Source organism: Mesoplodon mirus (genome assembly GCF_964341445.2).
Source record: "Mesoplodon mirus genome assembly, chromosome: 10".
Taxonomy (NCBI): Eukaryota; Metazoa; Chordata; class Mammalia; order Artiodactyla; family Ziphiidae; genus Mesoplodon; species Mesoplodon mirus.
Window position 1 is genome coordinate 50576925 of NC_138986.1, and position 21187 is coordinate 50598111.

The following is a 21187-nucleotide window of genomic DNA, read 5'->3' on the forward strand; positions in this document are numbered from 1 at the left end:
TGAAGTCTTGGCTCTGGAAGGGCGGTTTGTGGCATCAATATCCCACTAGAGGGCAAGGCCATTGGGCCAGGACCACCAACTTCTCTGGTGTCTCCCTTGAAACTCCTAGCACAGGGCTGGGCACTCTTTGTCATTAAACTGCAACCACCCTGATTTTAAAAGGGAAGAAAACCCCCTCCAAATCACAATAAATGTTTAATGGACTAACAGCTGTTTTGGAAAGTGATTTTAGTTTACTAACATTTTGTCCTTAGGTATGAATGTCCTACATCGGCCCAATTTCCTTTTGCTTAGGGATTTGAGCAAACCCCCCAGGACGTTCCACCCTGATGGCTTCCCCAGCACTAGTCACTGGTGCTGATGTTAGTCTTCTGATGGTTAACTTTGAGGATGACCGTGGCTAGAGGTAAAAGGGAAAAGGCACAATCCCATAAGACTCCCCCTGACACAGAGGGCGGATCTAGGGTGGCAGGGAGTGGAAGGAATAACAACAAAGGGGCAGCCTCTCCCACCAGCCTCATCTGAATTGTCCGGGCTGGAACAGTGGAGGAAGAAATAGAGGGGCCTCACATAACACACAGTCATTCAAACAGGTATTTACCGAGGTCCTTCCATGTACCAGGTGAACAAGACAGTCCCTGGTCTCATTCATGGATTTTACAATTTTGTGGGGTGAGGGGGAGACAAGGGATAGTAATTAAAACAAATACATACATAATTACAAACTGTGAAAAGTGCTCTGAAGGAAAGCAACAGGGTACCATGAGAGGAAATAATGGGGTGGGTTGGATGGACCTAAGATTTAGACTGAAAAGTCAAGAAAGACCTATGAACTGGAGGATGAGCAACCAAGCAGTGAAAGTCATCAGGGTGGATGCGTTTACCTAGAGAGAAAAAGGAAGAAAGAATCTGAGATGTTCTCCTTGAAGTCATGCAACATGAGGTCAGGTAGAGAATGAGGACCCAAATGAACAGGAGCCACCAGACAGGAGGGAGTGTGGTGGTCATGACTGTGAGAATCTTCCAGAAGGAGAGAGCAGGCACCGCTGAAAGATGCAGAAAGAGGAGGAGGTGGAGACTGTCCATGAGCGCTGGCAAGAAAGAGGTATCCCTGGTGGCCTTGGTAACAGCTGTACTGGGAGTGCTAGGGGAAGAAGCTAGGGAAGATGCCAGCAAGGGATAATAGATAATAAATCACAATCACAAGTCATACTCATAATTAAAGAGGTAACAGTTACCGAGTGCTCATTATGTACTAAGCACTGTTCTAACAATGGCAGTCATATTATCCCCCATTTTGCAAATGAGAAAACTGAAGCCTGAGGAAATCTGCTCAAGACTGCATGCTGTGCATGGAGGGTCCAAGATCAGATCTCAAGGGGTCTGGCTCGAGTCCAAACACTATGCATCGAAGAGGTGAGAGGGAACAAGACCCAGGGCCTGTGGGCAGAGGCTGGCACAGTCCTGGCCCTTGAGTCTCATGCAGGCCTTTCCCAGCAGAGGACATGGCTGGGCAGGCTCTACTGGGTACAGTGGGCACAGGACCATCCTTCCACCTTGGGAAAATAATGACTATCTAAGGAAGGGTATATCCCAGAGTAAGTACTTTGCAATTTCCCACTTGCTTTTCCACTATTCATCCGTGAGACCCCTGGCAAGTATTTCCACTTAGAGATGCCCTGAGGGGCAAACAGAGCTGGAGTCCATGCTGAAGTCAGGCCTTACTGCCCCTGCTCCACACCATAACTCAGCACCTCAGCTCTGGACCACACGCTTTCCATCAATGGGCCCCACCGCCACAGGCTGGGCAGGGGCAAAGCAAAGCAGAGCACACTGGATGTATCCTCTCCCCTACAGGTTAGCCAGAAAGGAAAGTTGAGCAACGAGGAGAAACTGTTGGACTGCTGTTGAGCAGCCCTTTCAATCCATAACCAGGAAAATAAACATACGGACATAAGCAAAATAGAGCAGCTGTGGATTTCTTCTGAGGTCTGCTCATCTTGTTTTCAGGACCTGGCATTCCCACTGCCTTTACCTCCACCTAGCACCATCTTTAGGTACTTGGGAGGGTGCGTGCTAGTTCTGAGGCGACCTAAATGGTCAAAAACAGTAATTTAAATAAGTTAGGGTCCTTGGGTGGCCTCCCCAAGCCTTCCTGTCCCTTTGCCCCGTCCTGGTCCTTTCTGCCCTCAGACAGTTTAATGTAGACTAAGTCTGAAAACATCAAGCTGGCCCTGGATAAAGAAGGTACTTGTTGTTTACACAGTAAAATGACAAGAATGAAAGAAAAATGAAGTCATCCTCTGTGGAATAGCACTACACAAGAACCGAGGTGAAATAAAATTCCTCCTACAGTAAAGTTTTTGTAGAGATTACCAAAGGGTGGGGAAACGAGAGTCTGGAAGCCTATTTAACATTGTATGAGTTAGTCTCTAGATCAGGAAGTGAAGAACATGTAGAAATTTTTAAGTTAGGAAGTTTAGATGCACTTATTGGATCATGTGAAACATGCATTATGTCCTGGAGTCTTACAAATAAGCTCCACCCGTATGCAAAGGACTAAAAACAGCCTGCAACAATAATGAAGACTGAAGTTGCATTAGTTGGAGATGAATGAGCTGTGGGACCAGTAACTGGACTTCCTGCTACTCAGACAGGGATCAGACAATCCTACCTGTGACTCTTGCAGCAATTGTCCCAAACGAGGCAAGTTAAGAGTTAAAATTCTAGGCTCAGAGAAAGGACTAAAGTAACTTAGAGTGCAACTCCTGCCATATGCAAATGATTCTAATTTTCCAAGATCTTGGTTATTTGCTAGCTGTTGAGCCTTTCTGTTTTGTCTTCAACTTTTCTTTGATTACCAGAGTCATATATGCTTATTCTAAAAAACTAAGAAGATTAGAAAAGTGTGAAGCAGAGAAAAAAAATCTCATAATCGGCCCTCCAGACACAACCTTTGTAGATGTTATTATTTTCTATAGTTTTTGTTTATATGAATGTGAACATCCTGCACGCTACCCTGACGTTTTCCCCAAATTGATGTTATATTTATAATAAGTAGGGCCTCTTGTCAATAAGCCCTCTTAAATGTATTTCTTAAAACTTCAATGACCTGTATTATTCATTATTGAGTTTGGGTACTGCTCTCAAGGTCTGAATTATTAAGGCTTTTTATTTCAAGTTTCATATACTCTTGCATTCTTCTTCCCAAATTCCATGCAGGATGCAGAACATAAGCATGCAGGATGCTTTTCCACTTGGCCCACTTGTATAGACAGGTCGGTGTTTTTTTTTTGGTTGCATTGGGTCTTCGTTGCTGCGCGCAGGCTTTCTCTAGTTGCGGGCGAGCGGGGGCTACTCTTCGTTGCGGTGCATGGGCTTCTCATTGCGGTGGTTTCTCTTGTTGCGGAGCACGGGCTCTAGGCCCGTGGGCTCACTAGTGTGGCTCCCGGTCTCTAGAGCGCAGGCTCAGTAGTTGTGGTGTGTGGGCTTAGTTGCTCCGCGGCATGTGGGATCTTCCCGGACCAGGGATCGAACCTGTGTCCCCTGCATTGGCAGGCAGATTCTTATCCACTGCGTCACCAGGGAAGCACCAGACAGGTCTTAATACAAGGAATGGCATCTGTATTCAAGGTATAATGAAAAGTTTATCCTTTACAAGCAAAGCACATGAGGGATTTTGGTTGTAGGGTACTACTTGTTCTGTCTTTTGGGGGACATCTCTAGACCCACCGCACACAGCACACCTGAGCATGTCCTCCACCCCACATCCTCGTGTTTCCACGGCTGCTTCTGCACTCCCCAGTCCTCAGGTCCCATCCTGCCGCTATGGGGGCAACCAAGCCACTACAGGGAGGAGAAGACCCCAAAATGGATTAGGGGGAATGACGCCTTACGTCTGTATCAAGTAGTCATCACAACTCTGTCTACTTGGTAAGTTAAATGTTATTCCTATCCAGGAGAAAAATGGCACCAAGAAGTTAAGATGGAATTTTAGAATGGGAAGGGACTTCAGAGATCAGCTAACCCAGTTGTGTCCAAACTGCTTAGTGGGTTCGTGGAGGTTCTGGTTCTTTAGGGCCTTAGGTGGGAGAAGCAGACCAACCCGCCAACACTCAATGTGGCGAATTTACCAAAACTGATTACTTTCTAAAGCATTTTCAAAAATGTTTTAATAGCATTAGTAAGACTGTTTGTTTTTTGCTATTGATGAAATATTTCAAAATAAATCAATAGCTTAAATTCAAAGGCATCATAAGGAAACCAACATGAGCTAAAACAATCCTATCACACTGAAATACTGAGTTTTGTTTCTAATCAGTAATAACTGGGAGCTCAATACCTAGAGCAGTGCTCAGCACATAGTAGGGCCAAATAGATATTTGTTGGATGAACTTTTATGAATGAATGGGATCCATCAACTCTGTAGAAAAACCAAACACGTAAGAGTAAAATCATTCAAGGCAGTAAGTAGGAAGGAAGTCTGGAAGGCATTCATGAGCTGTACGATCAATAACTAATTTCATATCTACTAATTGTACGTATGAAATTGTGAAGGATCAAAAAACTCAAATTGATTAAATATCTTAAACAGGCTACACAGTGGATGCTAAGAAGTTCACACAGCTGAAAATGATAGAAAAAAATTAAACATCAGGATAAATGGAACTACATCCACAGGAAATTCTGTCATTTTTTGTGACTGATGAAGCATATCTTTGTGAATTTATTTAATATGTGCTGAAGGTTCATAAAAGTACAGTGTGTTGCTATTAAAGCACTTGGTGATCTGACATAAGAGGCCTACATGGGGAAGCACATGGCCAACCTGGGGGGCAAGGGGTATCTCCATTTCAGCTCAGCCTATATGTATTGCTGCCCAAATGACGGCACCTGAAACATTCTCCTGCCAAAGATGACCATAATGTCTACTGTGGTGCAGCTCAGCTTTTCAGCCGTTGTGCACATGTTTTCAAACCCTCAACCTTTTCTATTAACACACAACCTCACCTCTCCCTTCCTCCTGCAATGAAAGCAATCTGCTTGCTTCCTTCCACAAATCTCTCCAAGAGCACTGCCTCGCCTGCCCCTCACACTCATCCTTCCTTCAGGTTCCAGCTCCGAGCTCACTGCCCGCAGCAAGGCTGGCTCCGCCCCATTCAGATCACTGCTGTGGGCCTGCGGGACAGCGACTCCCTGTTTACAAGTGCACCTGTCTTAGACTCACTGCTCTGCAGGTTGGAACTACGGTTTTCGGTTCGCTGTTGCCTCTTCGAGTAGCTTGGAAACTCCGAGAGCCAAGAAGTGAGTGTTCTACTCTTCCTGTACCGCAGAGTGACTGACAATGGCTTGATGAATGCAGTGTGGTGTTTGAGCAATATTTAGAAAGGAAACAAACAGTAAAATACTGTGCTATAGGACGGAGACTACAATGCATTGATGATCCAAGTTTTGTCCTCTTAAAATTCATTGTACTTTTTGGGGACAGTTAGTCCATACTTAATTTATTCAAATTAAATTGTTTGCAACGGTGCCTAGGTAATTGCAGAGGATGGATTTTTGGGGGGATGGGATAGGGATAGGAGGGAGTGTTAATTAACCTGGGAGCAAACCCAAACCTGCGTGAAACAGGGTCCAGGTTCACTTGCTCCTTTCTGAAGGGCCCCTGTCATTGCTGTCACCGGGGGTCGCTGCACCCACGCTTAAGTAGGGTTTTCTGTCCCACGGAATGCTTTCTGAGCACAGTACAGTAAGAAACAAGGCAGCCTCATCTGGCTTTCTCACATTTCAGTCCAATGCACTTCTGACCAACAAGCTGAACTTTAGATTTTATTTACAACACCATATACTTTACGTACATGGAGATGAAAGCTTTCCCAAAAGTCAAAAAGCTAATGCATAAGTAGCGTAGCCACCAATGGAGTTCCTTCTTCCTTCCCCAGAGGGCTCCTGGTGAAGAGATTATGCTTTGCCTGCAAAAGGAAGCAGGGTCTGGGCCTCACCTGAGGTGGCTGTGAGAGGTGGTCTGAAGGAGGACGCCCTATCTTCAGGTCAGAGGAGCAAACTGGTGCCAGGGCTCCAGGCCTCTCCAGCAAGAAAGGACAGATCCTGAGGTGACCTTTCCTCTTGGTCCATTAATGTGAAAGGTCTCCTGTCACAGCCCACATGTCAGAGGGAGTGTAGCTTCCTCACACCCATCTGAGACCATCTAGATAGTATGGACACAGCAGCAGGAAGGAATTCTGAAAATGAACACCCCAGACCAGTCAGCCAGGACAAGGCACATGTTTCTGGCCTTTTCCTACTGTCAATTTGGAGTAACTTTAAGCTGAGAGTAATCACCATCCACTTTCTCTAAAGAGCCCAGACCTCTAATCTAAAAACAGCAACGCACATCACTGTGCTGGCTCCTCTTGTCCCTCGTCTTAGCCACACACTCCTATTAGAAAACAAATTACAAGCTAAAACCCAAACTCCCAAACGTGGGGCTTGCTAAAGGGGTCTCTGGTCCTCCAGGTGTGGGCAGCAGGAGGACACTGGGAATCACGGCTCTCTTTCCCTTTTCCTTCTTTTTTTTTTGCGGTATGCGGGCCTCTCACTGTTGTGGCGTCTCCCATTGCGGAGCACAGGCTCCGGACGCGCAGGCTCAGCGGCCATGGCTCACGGGCCCAGCCGCTCCGCGGCATGTGGGATCTGCCCGGACCGGGGCATGAACCCGTGTCCCCTGCATCGGCAGGCGGACTCTCAACCACTGCGCCACCAGGGAAGCCCTCCCTTTTCCTTTTTTACATCACCTGCGTGGAATGTCCCGAGGTGCCAGAGCCATAAGGGACTTCCAGACACCACCTCACCCTAACGCCTCAACTCAGAGATGGGAACACCAGAGTGAAGAGAACTGAAGGGACACACAAGGCCACCCGCTGCTGGTTAAGAGCTGGCCAGGGCCCACACCCAGGGTTCCTGGCTCTGATGCCAGGGGTTTGCTCTTCTCTCTACAGCAGTCGTTTTCAACCTTATGTTCAGCACTAGACTCCTTTCCCCAAATGAAATCTTAGGCAAACCTTGATTCACAGAGCAAATCGAAGTGGCAACCCTCTGGATAAAGTGGGGCTGGAAGACCCGAGGCCCTACCCACAACCCCGACCTTCTCTCCGGGCCTGCAGCCCCTCTGAGGAGCCCTGGGGTCGCCTGGGACTGCATTTGAAAAAGACTGCTCTTACACTCCACTGTCCCACACACGGGAAAATGCCAGACGGACTGGTGGCAAATATAAGCACACAAATAACGAGACTCCTGAACATGCAGAAAACAGGGGAAGTAGGTTACTCATAGTCCAACCACGCTAACTGCTGACAGTTCGACATATTTTATTTTCATTGTTTTCTTCTACGTATATTTGCTTTACAAATTTGAAAACATAATTTTCTGTCCTGTTTTACTGACTTGGCATTGGACATATATTTGCTTAACAAATTAAATTTTTATGAACACATGAGAATTTCAGAATGTTTTTGATAAGTGCCTACCTTTGGAAATATGTCAGAAAACTTGGACATTATAATCATTCAACTGAAGTGAGGAAAAAATATTTTTTAACAGAGATAATATTAGCTAAGGAGCGGATGACCAAAAAGTTACTGAAGAGGACGCGGAAAAGACGAGGACTGGAGGACAGGACACACTGCCGACTTTCACAGAAAAACTCAGCAGGAAAGAAAGAGCGGCACTAGGAAAGTCTTGGTGGAAAGGCAGCCTTAGAGAACCGTACCTCCAGGAAAATGAACTATTTCCAACTTTACTGAGAGTCTGATATGTATAGTAAACCCATACAGGCTTAACTCATCTAATACCACTTTTTTTTTTTTTTTTTTTTTTTTTTTTTTTTGCGGTATGCGGGCCTCTCACTGTTGTGGCCTCTCCCGTTGCGGACGGAGCACAGGCTCCGGATGCGCAGGCCCAGCGGCCATGGCTCACGGGCCCAGCCGCTCCGCGGCATATGGGATCCTCCCAGACCGGGGCACGAACCCGTATCCCCTGCATCGGCAGGCGGACTCTCAACCACTGCGCCACCAGGGAGGCCCTAATACCACTTTTATACATCCCTGAAAACACTCAGAGGTGAATTACACCATTCTGTTATGGCCCCCACTATTCTGGAAGAGAACCAACAGCTGGATTTAGACACTTTAAAATCCATAACAAGGTACAAGAGGAGCAGGACTCTAAGACAAAGCCCTCTGCCTCGTTCTAGGCGGTTTCTGGCTTTCTAACTGTGTTCTAGATGTTGCCACTGGACCCAGCAGCACCTCAAGAAGCTACTGATTCGCATGCTCACATGGACTCATCAAACTTAAATATATTTTTTTCCCAAGTGGTGCTCAACTACTGGCCAAACAGTTACAGAACACAAAAATAGGTAACACAAAATAACCTCTCAATTATATGTATGTTCTTTTAATACTGCAATTTATTTTATTTTATTTTTTGCCAGCTTTGAGGAAAACTTTATTAAAGGACAACAAAGTTGGAAACTAAAATAAAGGACAAAGGCAGTGTGGCAGAGCCCTGCCCAGCACTAAGGAAGCCCCTCACTCTGCAGAAGTCTACACCTCTCCCCCATCCATTCCTGCTCATCAGATCTTCAGATCCATCCACAGGGCTGTTCGTTTGGAACAGCTGGGACTTAAACAGAGGCAGGTCGATGGGTCTGACTGGGAGCAAGTTGCAGAGCTGCCCGTGTCACCTGGGTCTCATAACCTCTCAAATTCTTCCAGGGAATGCAAATAAGCCTGCATGGGTATAGCACGTAAAGTGAGTCCTCTCTGGGAACACAGATCTCATCAGTGGCTGCTAGTCCGGTGGTCTTTGCTTCCTGTGCTTTCTCACCAGGAATACACCAAAGGGAGGTCCCTTCACATCTATGTTCATCCTCACAAACTTCCAGAACACACACTAGAGACCTCCATCTCTATTTAGAGGAGGCTATTCCCTGAGACGTGTGGTGAAGGGCTGCTCTGGTCTTCTCGTCACCTTCTTCCTCAGACTCCAGGATACCAGCCCACAGGGCTCAAAGCAGGGTCTCTGAGATGCTTGGTCCCCTGACTACACACCCCTTCCCCACCTCCATGCAGGCTCAAAACAGCATTTGCTCTATTAGCAGAAAGTTTAACCTGTACGGCATGTTGGGTTTATCCTTTCCTCTCTTTTGAGCATAGGAAACAAGTGATCTCCTATTCATAGGTTTAGTGAACAAAAATACCACAGCAACTAACATCTTACATCTGTATTCCCCTCGAGACCAAGTTAACATTTTACGTGTGTACACTGCACACTCACTACCCCCAACATCTACAAATATATTAAGTCACACACAGAATGAGACCTGGGCACAGAGATCGCTCCCATCTCCGAGCCTTCCTTCCCAGAAGCAGGTGGGGAGGCATGGAGGTGCGGGTCACATTTTGGAAGTAGGCCATGAACCCAGGCCTCAGAACAGTCTATCTTCTCACTCTCCAAACGGAGGGCTTGCCTGCCAGGCCAAGGGAGTGACACAGCTTAATCCTGCCTTGTGTGGAAAGGCTGACAAGATTACCACTCAGACAACCAATCAGTAGTAGAACCAGCTTTCTTTTTTACTGAGAAGTCTTATCAAGGGAACCAGTTATTAAATTATACACAAAAGATATGCTTTTTTAAAAAATCTCCCTTTTCTTTGTTGCTTCTAAACACTCAAGTCATTGTAACTCACTCATCCCCCATGACTTGGCCCAAACTTTCTGATGAAGGCAACAAGTCAGCATGTTCCAGAAAACAGTGCCATAGCTAACCGCCTTTCACTCTGATCCCCTACCTCCGTCTCTCCTGACTCATGAGGGCTTCTGCCCTGTGCGGCCATATGAGGGGCCATGTCCGCCACAAGGTGAAGTGCTGTGTCAGGCCGTGTGTCTCTAATAGAAAGAAAAGCGCCGCTCAGCCCCGTTGAAGCTTGGTTCCTGACATGTCTAAGAACACTTCTTGATATAGAATCATAGCATTATTATTCTTTTTATTGTGATATATTTTCAACAGGAAAAAAAAGCTACATAGAATATAACAAACACCCATGTACCCACTTCTCAAGTTTAACAAATCTTAATATTTTGCCATACTTGCTTCAAATAACTTTTTTTAAAAAATAAATAAAACATTACAGATACAGGTGAAACACCATGTATCCCCTGCTCATTTCACTTCTCTTCCACCTTCCTTGGAGCTAACCACTATCCTAAAGTTAGTATTTACTATTTTTTATAAAAGTTTAAATTTTTACTATATAAGTATATATGTATAAATATTACATAATATTCTTTGCATATTTTAAAACTTCAAATAAATGGTATCTCACTGTCTATATTGTTATGCAACTTGAATTTTTTGCTCAATTTTTAAAAAAACTCTTGGGCCTCCCTGGTGGCGCAGTGGTTGGGAGTCCGCCTGCCGGTGCAGGGGATACGGGTTCGTGCCCCGGTCTGGGAGGATCCCATATGCCGCGGAGCGGCTGGGCCCGTGAGCCATGGCCGCTGGGCCTGCGCGTCCGGAGCCTGTGCTCCGCGGCAGGAGAGGCCACAGCAGTGAGAGGCCCGCATACCGCAAAAAGAAAAAAAAAAAAAAAAAAAAAAAAAAAAAAAAAAAACTCTTATGGAAAGTTTCAAACATATGCAAAAGTAGAAAGAATGTTATGATAAACCCCTACCTACTCATCATTCAGCCTCATGAGCAATCTTATTATACTATATATATATATATTATATCTATCCCCTACCCACTCAATCCCCCTTCTTCCACCCCCAATTACTCTGAAACAAATCCCATACATGCAAAACTTTTAACGGTCTAGTTTCTATTGGAGCTGGCTTTTGTTCCAAAGAGAAGCCAAAGCAGAAGGGGAAAAAAATCCAAATACACAACCTGGTTTCAACCACTCTAGGCATTATAGTCAACCCTCCCTACCTGTGCATTCTGCATCTACAGATTCAACTAACCTTGGATCAAAAATATTTGGAGTAAAAAATTCCAGAAAGTTCCAAAAAGCAAAACTTGTATTTGTTGCACACCAGCATCTATTTATACAAGGTTTACATTGTATTTACAACTATTTATATAGCATTTACATGGTATTAGGTATTATAAGTAATCTAGAGATGATTTAAAGTTTACAGGAGGATGTGCCACAGTTATATGCAAATAGCACGCCATTTTAGATGAGGAACTTGAGCATCCACAGATTTTGGGAACCGTGGATTTTGGAATCTGCGGGGGTCCTGGAACCTATCCCCCATGGATTCCGAGGGACAACTGTATAGCTTAAATCATTAGCAAATGCATCTGACAGGGCAAGAAAGAATGCCCAGCAGTCAAAGCCTAAGCTTCTCCCTTCCCATTGGCTGTGAGGTTGGGAGAAGGTCATCCCTGAACCTTTCCAGTGCTACTGCCTTCAACCCCAGCTCAGTCTTATCTCTCAATACTTGAACTGCTCAAGATAGTATCCTCTTGTCACCTAGAGAGAAACCCCATCCTCACCCTCCTTCTCATGCTCAATGTCTGAACTGCATCTCTAAATAAATTTACACATACACATGTAACAATAGCTGTTAGCGTTTACCAAGTGCTTTCTTTGTGCCAGGCATTTTTTTCATGCCTGAGGTTGCACTAAACCCATTTTACAGATGAGAAAACTGTGAGCAGAGGAGTTAAATAATCTCCCCATGGCCAAATAGCTAACAAGTGGAGCCATGTATTGAACCGAGGCGGACTGGCTCCAGGGGCCATGTAACAACCCCCATGGCCTCCTTAGCAGAAGGACCAGTTCCCAGTGCAGTATAAAGAAGCCACATGCTTGAACATTTGGAGGCAATCAAAACTCCACTAGCAAGTATGTGATAAAAACTGGAGTAACTGAGCCAGACTGAAGGCTATCTGTGGACTTCTCAGCTCCACAACACTCAACTTTTTCTTTTAAGAGGTTGCAATCAAATTGACTTCTGTGAAAGAAAACTAAAAAACAGTACATAGGTAGACAAAAGCCATTCATGAGGCCAGCTTCCCCCTTCAACTTTACCCTCAACAGCCACTTTTAACAGGGAACTGAAAAAAGAGTAGATCATGCTCTTAATGCCTGAGAACACGTGACCTTCTTCATCTTGAGAATGGGGCATCGCCATATCAAAGAGCTCACTGTATTGCAGGCACAAAAGGGGGCAGAATTATAATGATCTAAGTACTTGACCTTCATGTAGTAAATGCATCAAGCTTGGTCCCTAACAATTTTTGGTCATTCATAACAGAAATTGGTTTGTAAGGGAGAAATGCCATTTTTCTTTTAAGAACAAAATCCAGAATTTCACTCAGCAGCTTTTTAGGAACATAAAATTTGTTACAATATTGCTTCTGCTTTTATATATGTATATGTATATGTATATGTATATGTATATGTATATATAATGCTGCGTTGTTCATAAACATACAATCTTTTTTAAAAAATCAGTTAGCAGATAAGATAAATCCTTCTATTTGCCAATGCAAAACACACACACACACACACACACACACACACACACACACTCACTCACTCCTCCCTATCCACCCCCTAGTGTCCAAGCCAAAGTCCCTTATCCAAAATGGACTAGGATTTTTCACTGTGGTCATATTGTTTACTTGCAATTTCTAAACAAGAGTAAACACTACTGTCCCAATGTCTCATTTTATTTATTCAATGAACATTTATTGACCGCTATGTTAAATGCTGAAATACAGCAGTGAACAAGATACTCCTTGAGAGCTTTTAATTTGAACATATAGAGAAATTTGCTCTTTTGCTTAAGTTCATGACTTACGAAGCCTCAGTTGAGAGGACATCTTCCAGTTGAAATATTACTTTCTCATGGGAAAGAAAAATTTACAAGAGGTGGGGATTGGGTGGAGACAGGTAAAAAGATCATAATATGGTAAGAGATACTTTTCCATAGGGTTTAAAAGAACAGTTCTATAAAGGCCACATAAACAGTTTCAAAGCCCTAGCTTCATTCTTTTTTTTTTAAGGTTTTTTTTTTTTCTTTTGATGTGGACCATTTTTTAAAGTCTTTACTGGATTTGTTACAACATTGCTTCTGTCTTATGCTTTGGTTTTTTGGCCACGAGGCATATGGGACAGCTCCCCGACCAGGGATCAAACCCGCACCCCCTGCGTTGGAAGGTTAAGTCTCAACCACTGGACCGCCAGGGAAGTCCCCTCCAGCTTCATTCTTGATAAAGTGTAAGCCTCTCCATAATATCCCTCCAAAAAAAGGGAAAGAAGGAAAAGAAATACGAGGGTGTTCACTAGAAAGTTGGAAGTTTTTTACGCTGTACTGCTTCTGTGCTCTGAATTTACATGGGTCGGGCAGAACGAGGTGGAGAAACAGAGCCAGTTGACACCGGTGGATCTCCAGTTCAAACATGGCACCACGGGCTTCCCTGGTGGCGCAGTGGTTGAGAGTACACCTGCCGATGCAGGGGACACGGGTTCGTGCCCCGGTCCGGGAGGATCCCACATGCCACGGAGCGGCTGGGCCCGTGAGCCATGGCCGCTGAGCCTGCGCTCCGCAACGGGAGAGGCCACAGCAGTGAGAGGTCCGCGTACCACACAAAAAAAAAAAAACCCAAAAAACATGGCACCAGCTTTCTCTTTTACTGTGAACTTCACTTGCCTTTTGTGTGTCTCACTGACCAGAATGCAAAGTTATAGGGATGCCTGTCCCAGATGCACTAAAAGGCAGCTACAGCAAAGTTACAGTACCTTGAATAATGCAATACACAGTGGGTTAGGGAGAGATAAAAGTTACTTCAGAAAGACTTACAGGGAATAAAACTAGCAGTAGAAAAGAGTGTAGGTGCTATTGTATGGGAGAAAGTATTACGTTTCTGTATTAACTGTTTCAGAGTGCTAAAATTTCAAAGGCTTCTAAGGCTTCTCTTGATACAAGGTTTCACCGTCTGTCTAACTCTTGACTTCCTGGTCCCTGGCTACACTTTACTTATCCTGTGTCATGCTGCTGGTCAGGGTCTGCTTCCAGAAAAATATGTGAGGCATCTCTGCAGCCCCCAGAGTGCCTAGTACTGTGTCTAAACCAAACTCAGGGCTCACTAATAAAAATTTATCTTTAATTAAATTAAGGAGGCTTTCCCTGGTGTGAAGCAACATGAAGGACACAGCACTACTAAGAAGGTTGAACCTGAATCCAGCCTCTAGAGCAAGAGCTAATTTCCAATTTCAGGAAGTTCAGGCGATAGAGGAACAAGATAATGACACCACAAGAAAACTGATATATCCAAAATGTGGGACACTGTGCAGGACAACTGACCCAGTTTCTGCAACAAGTCAACGGCCTGAAAAAAGAAAGGGGGCGGGGAGGTGGAGGCTGTCTTGATTATGAGACATAACATCCAAATGCCATGTACGGACCTTGTTTGAATTCTGAGTCTAACAAAATAACTGTAAAAAAAGAAAGAAAGAAAAAGAAAGGAAAAAAACCCAAAAAAACGTTTTTTTAACACACACAAAATTTTTTTTTTATAAACTGGGCATTAGATGATACCAAATAATACAATAAATATAACTGTGATAATGGCACTGTGGCTATGTAAGAATGCCTGTCTGTTTCCAAGAGGCACCCTGAAGTATGTAGATGTGAAACAACTGGCCTAGGAGCTGCTTTAAAATTCTCAAGAAAGGAAAAAAGAAAAAGGGTAGATTAAGCAAATGAGGCAAAATCTTGATAACTGTTGCATATATATTCCACATTTTTTAACATGTTTGAACTTTTTCATGATTTTTAAACTAAGGAGGCTCAAAAGCAGTAAGTTAAAATTTTATGCCTAAATGAAGCAAATATTTCCAAACCTCTCTGACCTCATCTTCATGCCTATCAGTGAAGTAGCTTAAACTGGCATACTGTTCATAGATCCTCACCCCTAAGACTTCAGGGAAGGAGAAAGTGGGAGTACAGGTATGTGAAAGTCAGCTAGGCTAGATGTTTGCAGAAGAGAGGTGGAAATGACCACATGTGTAAGTCACGTCCCTAAAAAGAGAAATACCCCATTTATCTGGAGACAGCCTAACAAGTAAAACCGACAGTTTCCATCCTTACTGGTCTGCATCATCATTCAGAATTTACAGACTCACCAACATATCCCCAGGTGCTCAGCAGACAACACACCCAAAGGAATGTGAGTCAATATAGCTACAGTCCGAATTACCTCCGTCTTCTGTCCTCTCAAAACCAGAAGACTTAGAAAATATTGATGACCGTGATGATAAACTAAGTTCCACAGATTTAGTTTAAGAAAGCTGTACAATTTAATATATTTTAGAAAGACTATGAAAATGTATAAAATAATTGGGCTTAGGCACTTATACCTACTTTTAAAACACACACATACAAAAACCTCTATCCAATGAAAAGCAATAAAAGATCCTAAAGCTCATGATTATTTTATGCATTCAAATCAATTAATTAACAAATGCAGTCTTTTTGTAATGCCTCCCTGAGAAGGAATATGAGGAATAGTTCCTTGATAGTAACAGGTGAGAAAGAAGGAAGAATAGCAGAGTTTGAGAAAGTCTAATAAAGCTTTTTCTTCTTTTTAAAGTGAAACAAGTCAGCAAGAGTTAGAGAGAAAAGTGGCAAGACCTATGTACAAATTGATCTAACTTAGGAGGTGGAAATGTAGAGCTAGCTGACCCAACAAGATAGGCCTGAGTCACAAGATCACAAGAAAATTAACATAAAAGGATAGGCAGAGCTGCCTTCTACTGTTTCCTCCCCACTCCAAAGCGCAGTGCAGGTGATACCATCAGACACAAAGGCCCCACCACTTCCTAGTTCAACCAGGTTCTGAATGTCACCATGCCCCCCCCGCAAATGTTCAAATTCTCTTGAAACTCTCACAGCCACAAAGGCATCCCTCAGGCTCCATCTCCCTCAAATCTAACACATTCTCCTCCTCCCCGCCCCCGCCCCGCATTTATCTACCTCTACCCCTTTCGTCTCAACCTCATCTCTGGCCATCCTCTCAGGGTTGTTCAGTATTGCCTATTTTCACCATTTTGCCCTCTTTCTCCCTTTCCCTTCCAACCTGCTCTCCTCTCCTCCCCTCTTCTCTGTCCCCTCCTCTTCATACCTTTCTCATGCTTTGTGTTACAATGGTTCCTACTCCTGTTTCCCACTTGAACTTTCTGTCCCTACCACTTCCCCCTCTTCTCCATTCTATACCTAGAAGCCAGTTCTGAAGCCACTTGTCATCTGACTAAACCAGAGGAAACAATCTTCTCCTAGAAAGGGCCAACATGAGGTTTAAACCAATATAATATTTAAAAATTGGTCACGTTAAAGATTGTTTTAGGGGCTTCCCTGGTGGCGCAGTGGTTAAGAATCTGCCTGCTAATGCAGGGGACACAGGTTCGAGCCCTGGTCTGGGAGGATCCCACATGCCGCGGAGCAGCTGGGCCCGTGAGCCACAACTACTGAACCTGCGCGTCCGGAGCCTGTGCTCCGCAACAAGAGAGGCTGCGATAGTGAGAGGCCCGCGTACCGCGATGAAGAGTGGCCCCTGCTTGCCACAACTAGAGAAAGCCCTCGCACAGAAACAAAGACCCAGGGGTGGGATGGCGAGGGTGGGAGGGAGGGAGATGCATGAAGGAAGGGATGTGGGAACAGATGTATATGTATGACTGATTCACTTTGTTATAAAGCAGAAACTAATTAAAAAAATAAATAAATAAAATAAATAAATAAAAATAAATTTAAAAAAAAGAAACAAAGACCCAACACAGCAAAAATAAAATTAAATAAATTAATAAACTCCTACCCCCAACATCTTTACAAAAAAAAGATTGTTTTAAACATCTTCAAGGATAACCTGGATGTAGTAAGAAGGCCCCAAAGGTTCAGATGGGCTTTTCCAATTTTAGGGCCTGAAGTGCAGAATTTATATAACCAGGCAAATGTACCCAAATTAATCTCCTGGTCTGCATTTCTAACCCATTTATCACGGGTTCACCATCAAGGCCACAGGGATTTATAGATGAAAAGATCTCTCTTCACTGGTTTATTATCTATTGATAAATTCTGTTCAAAGGTGCTTAAAGACAAGTGCTACTTTATTCATAAGGAAGCCTGAGAAAAGCACAAAAAGAGCAGTTACCTCACTTACTTAACATCTGCTAGAAAAAAAAATAGGTGTTGTTTAAGATCACAGATAATACCGCTGAAAGAGAGGTTTTACTATGAAGCAAATATTCTACCTTCTCCTAATCCCTTCTGAAAAGACAGAATATTTGCTTATGACATTATCATCCTTTGACTTCGCGATGCCATCAAAGTACAATACGCTGGTAAGGCGGTAAAAGGAGAGAAATAAACAAAAAACCTCCCTGTAAACTGATACCGCAAACCTCTACCTATGGGCAGTCCTCCCCTGCAAGCCCCCCACCCCGTCACCACTTTACCACATGACTCCACTGTGTCTCGGATCTGAAGACACCACAGTAAGATGGCGCCAGAAAATTACACAACCCTCATCCTCAACCTTACTTGGCCTTTCCTACAGAACTGAACTGGGAGAAGGTCTTAGAGGGGCCCTTCACAATCTAGATAGAGGGTAACTCTGATCCCTCATCCTTGAAAATGCTGTTTGATTCTTCTGATCTATCTGCCCTCCTTGGCACCTCTGACTGCTGTTGGTGATTACTAATATTCACCACCAAGAGTAAAGAATGACTTTTTCCTAGGACCTTTGCTAAGCACTTAATATGCACAGCCTGAATGTAATCCTCCACTGGGGTTTTAGCTATGAGAAATGGGGGAACAGAGAGGTTATAGAACTTGCTCAGGGTCTTACCAGCAAGTCAAGGAGTTCAGACTGGAACCCAGGCATGTCCTAAAGCCCAAAATCTAAACCATGACACAACCTTAGGCAAAAAGGATCCTCCAAGAACCCATCCCAACTGCAGGAGTTCCAAGCCCCCTAAAGATCAGAAGACTCATTGTGTGAAAACTTTTTCACCCACCCAAGGGTCCTCCCACCTTCTGCCTCTGCCTGCCATGCCCAGTGTGGGAGGAAGGAGGCATCTTCCCCACCCCATCCCAGGATAGAGGACTGTCCCACCTCTTCCTAATTACAGCTGGCGGAGAGTGTGGGTTTAAATGCTTTCAACGCCATGGCACCTACTTAGAACTTTGATGGAGCCTCCTTCCTCCTCCCTGCCCCACTTCATGTCCTGGATGAATCAAATGGACCAGAGAAGAGTCATGTACCAAGTGACAAAACTCCATGGTGAAGTGCCACACTTCCTCCCACCCAAGCCCTTTGAGCAACATTCTTTTCAAAGGACCACACAAATGTCCTCTCCCCCACTAGCGCTTCTCTTGTATAGGAGAAAAAGACTGAGGAAATGAGTTACTGTGGATTAGCCATTAGAAAGCTCCTGCTGAGCTCATGCTTTATCTTAGTTAATGCTTAAATATGCAAGTCAGAGACTTCAAGTTCATACAGGGCTTTTGGAGGAGGGGAAAGGAGTACACAGGGGTAATCTTGTCGTTTTTCTTAGCACGAAGCCACATATTTTGTACTGAAAGGTAGATTCTGAAACCGAAAGCAAAAACAGAGAACTAAACTACATGGCATCTTCCCATATCTCTGTGGAGGAAGAACCAAACAAACTTGGACCAAGGGGCAAGTGTCAAAGACTGATAATGGTTACTGGTGACTGAGTGCTCGGTCTCTTGCAAGCTCTGTGCCAGATGCTTTATAGACAATTTTTCACTCAACCTTCATAACCCTGTGAAGTTCTTATTATAGAAAGGAAACTGAGGCTTAGGGACTCTACCGCCAACATAATTATACAGCACTTACTGTGTGCCAGGCACTTTAAATATGCATATACTGACTCCTTTAATCCTGCTGTAAGGATTAAAGGAGTAGGTGACACTATTAAGAGATGAGCAAACTTACTGAGGGAGTCACTTGACCAAGGTTATACGGCTGATAAATAAAAGGATTTAAACCCAGGCACTCAGGGCTCCACCATCTGTGCTCTCGTTGCTGAGCTATACTGCAAAACATACTACCTGGGTTTTTGTTTTACGTTTCTTTTTTCTTTTTTTGCTGTTATTTCTCCAATGAGACTGCAGACTCTTGGAGAACAGGGACCACTCTTCATATCCTACTCAGCAATCAGTATTACGAACCGGTTAAGGCAGAGTCATCAGTAAATACAGTTGACCCTTGAACAACGTGCGGGGTGGGTGGTTTAATCCATGTATAATTTACAGTTGGCTCTCTGAATCCATGGTTCCTCCAAATTCTCGGATTCAACCAACCACAGACCACAAAGTACTGCAATATTTACTGTCGAAAAATATCTGCATATAAGTGGACCCATGCAGTGCAAGCCCGCCTTGTTCAAGGGTCAACTGTAATCGACTCTGGTGCAACAGAGGGATGGATCTGACTGCAGAGAGTGCCTCACTCGGCTCCACTGCCTGGGTCCAGGCCTCTAGCTCCTCCCACCGCAGCAGTCCCCAAAGCCTCCTGACCTGCCTGGGCCCATTCTGGGGACAGGCGAAGGATGACTGGTACAGACTGAAAGTGGCCTAACATAAAGGTCAGATTCCTTTACTCCCCGTTTCTAATCCACTGGGGAGCAATGCACAGCAACTGGACATCTGCTCCCCCGCTCCATCCCCCACCCAAGGTCCACAAGGGCTCGAAGCCCTCCCTCCCGCCAGGTCCAGGAGTGACCTCAGAAGCCACCATTAATCAGCAGGTCAGCATGCAAGAGGGCATCTACTGACCATTCCTGCCCTACAGCATAAAAAGCACACCCTTTGTCCTGACCTTTGGGCGGACCTGTTCCCTTTCTTCCCACTTGTCTGTGGTTGTTACTCCTTGAAAACTGTTTCTGGAGCACCCACCATACACTAGGCTGTCTGTAAGGGGCTGGAAATACAGACACAAAGTCTTTGCCCTCACGGAGCTTATCCATCCTCTTCACCTAAACAAACTCAAGGCTCGGGACTTCCCTGGTGGCGCAGTGGTTGAGAATCTGCCTGCCAGTGCAGGGGACACGGGTTCGAGCTCTGGTCTGGGAAGATCCCACATGCCGCGGAGCAACTAGGCCCGTGAGCCACAACTACTGAGCCTGCGCGTCTGGAGCCTGCGCTCCGCAACGGGAGAGGCTGTGACAGTGAGAGGCCCGCGCACCACGATGAAGAGTGGCCCCCGCTTGCCGCAACTGGAGAAAGCCCTCGCATAGAAACGAAGACCTAACACAGCCAAAAATAAATAATTAAATTAATTAATTAGAAAAAAAAAATCAGTGGCCTGCCTGTGCATCTCTGTTATATGTGCTCAGGTCATTAAGTAATCTAGGAACATGGATTAAAATAATGGGGCTTGTGCCTTAAGGTAGTGACAGATGTTCCAGAAAACAGCGACCACTTGCTAGGAGGACAAGGTGCCACAGGTATCTGAGCTGGCAACGTGACCAATGAGTTCTGACACCCCAGGAAAGAAAGCTAGCATCCTCAGAGATCACCTCCTTGGAGTTAACAGTGATTTAAACTCTACCCAGGTCAACTGATATACCTTACCTATCTCATACCACAGGAAAATACAGGGATTACGCATAAGTGAAATTTTCATAAACTAACGTTTACTTCTCAATGCCAAAACATTAAAATGTTAGCCAATTTAAGAGAGTGTACTGGACATAAATTAACACTTTCTGGATGTCTAGGGTCATACTGAAGTGTGCACCTATACTAAACAGCCTCAGACTATGTCCCCTCCTCAGAGCCTGCTTCAAGCGGCTTCCTCCCCCCACCGCCAACCTCCCCCGCACCAGCTGTCTACCTAGGAAGAACTGAAAGGAAAAGCAGATAACTAAGCTTATGCAACACACCGGCTGAATCTGGACACAGTTCTAAGTCAACCTGCTCTGATCTCCCTTACAAGGAGGCAAGAGGCAGGGAAAGAAGCCATCACGTACGAAGCGCCCATGCAGGGGAGGCACCGTCTCAGCGTTCCATAACCCCATTTAAACAACCCAGCACATAGCAGTACTATTCTACTTTAGAGAGAAGATGAATGAGTCCTGGCAAAGTGGGTA

At 44.6% G+C, this 21187-nt stretch overlaps 1 protein-coding gene across 4 annotated transcripts in view; it reads right to left on the reverse strand.

Annotated features, from left to right (window-relative positions):
• The window catches only part of FOXO3 (forkhead box O3), a 123075-nt gene that overhangs the window by 39429 nt on the left and 62459 nt on the right, over positions 1–21187 (reverse strand). The window lies entirely within an intron of this gene.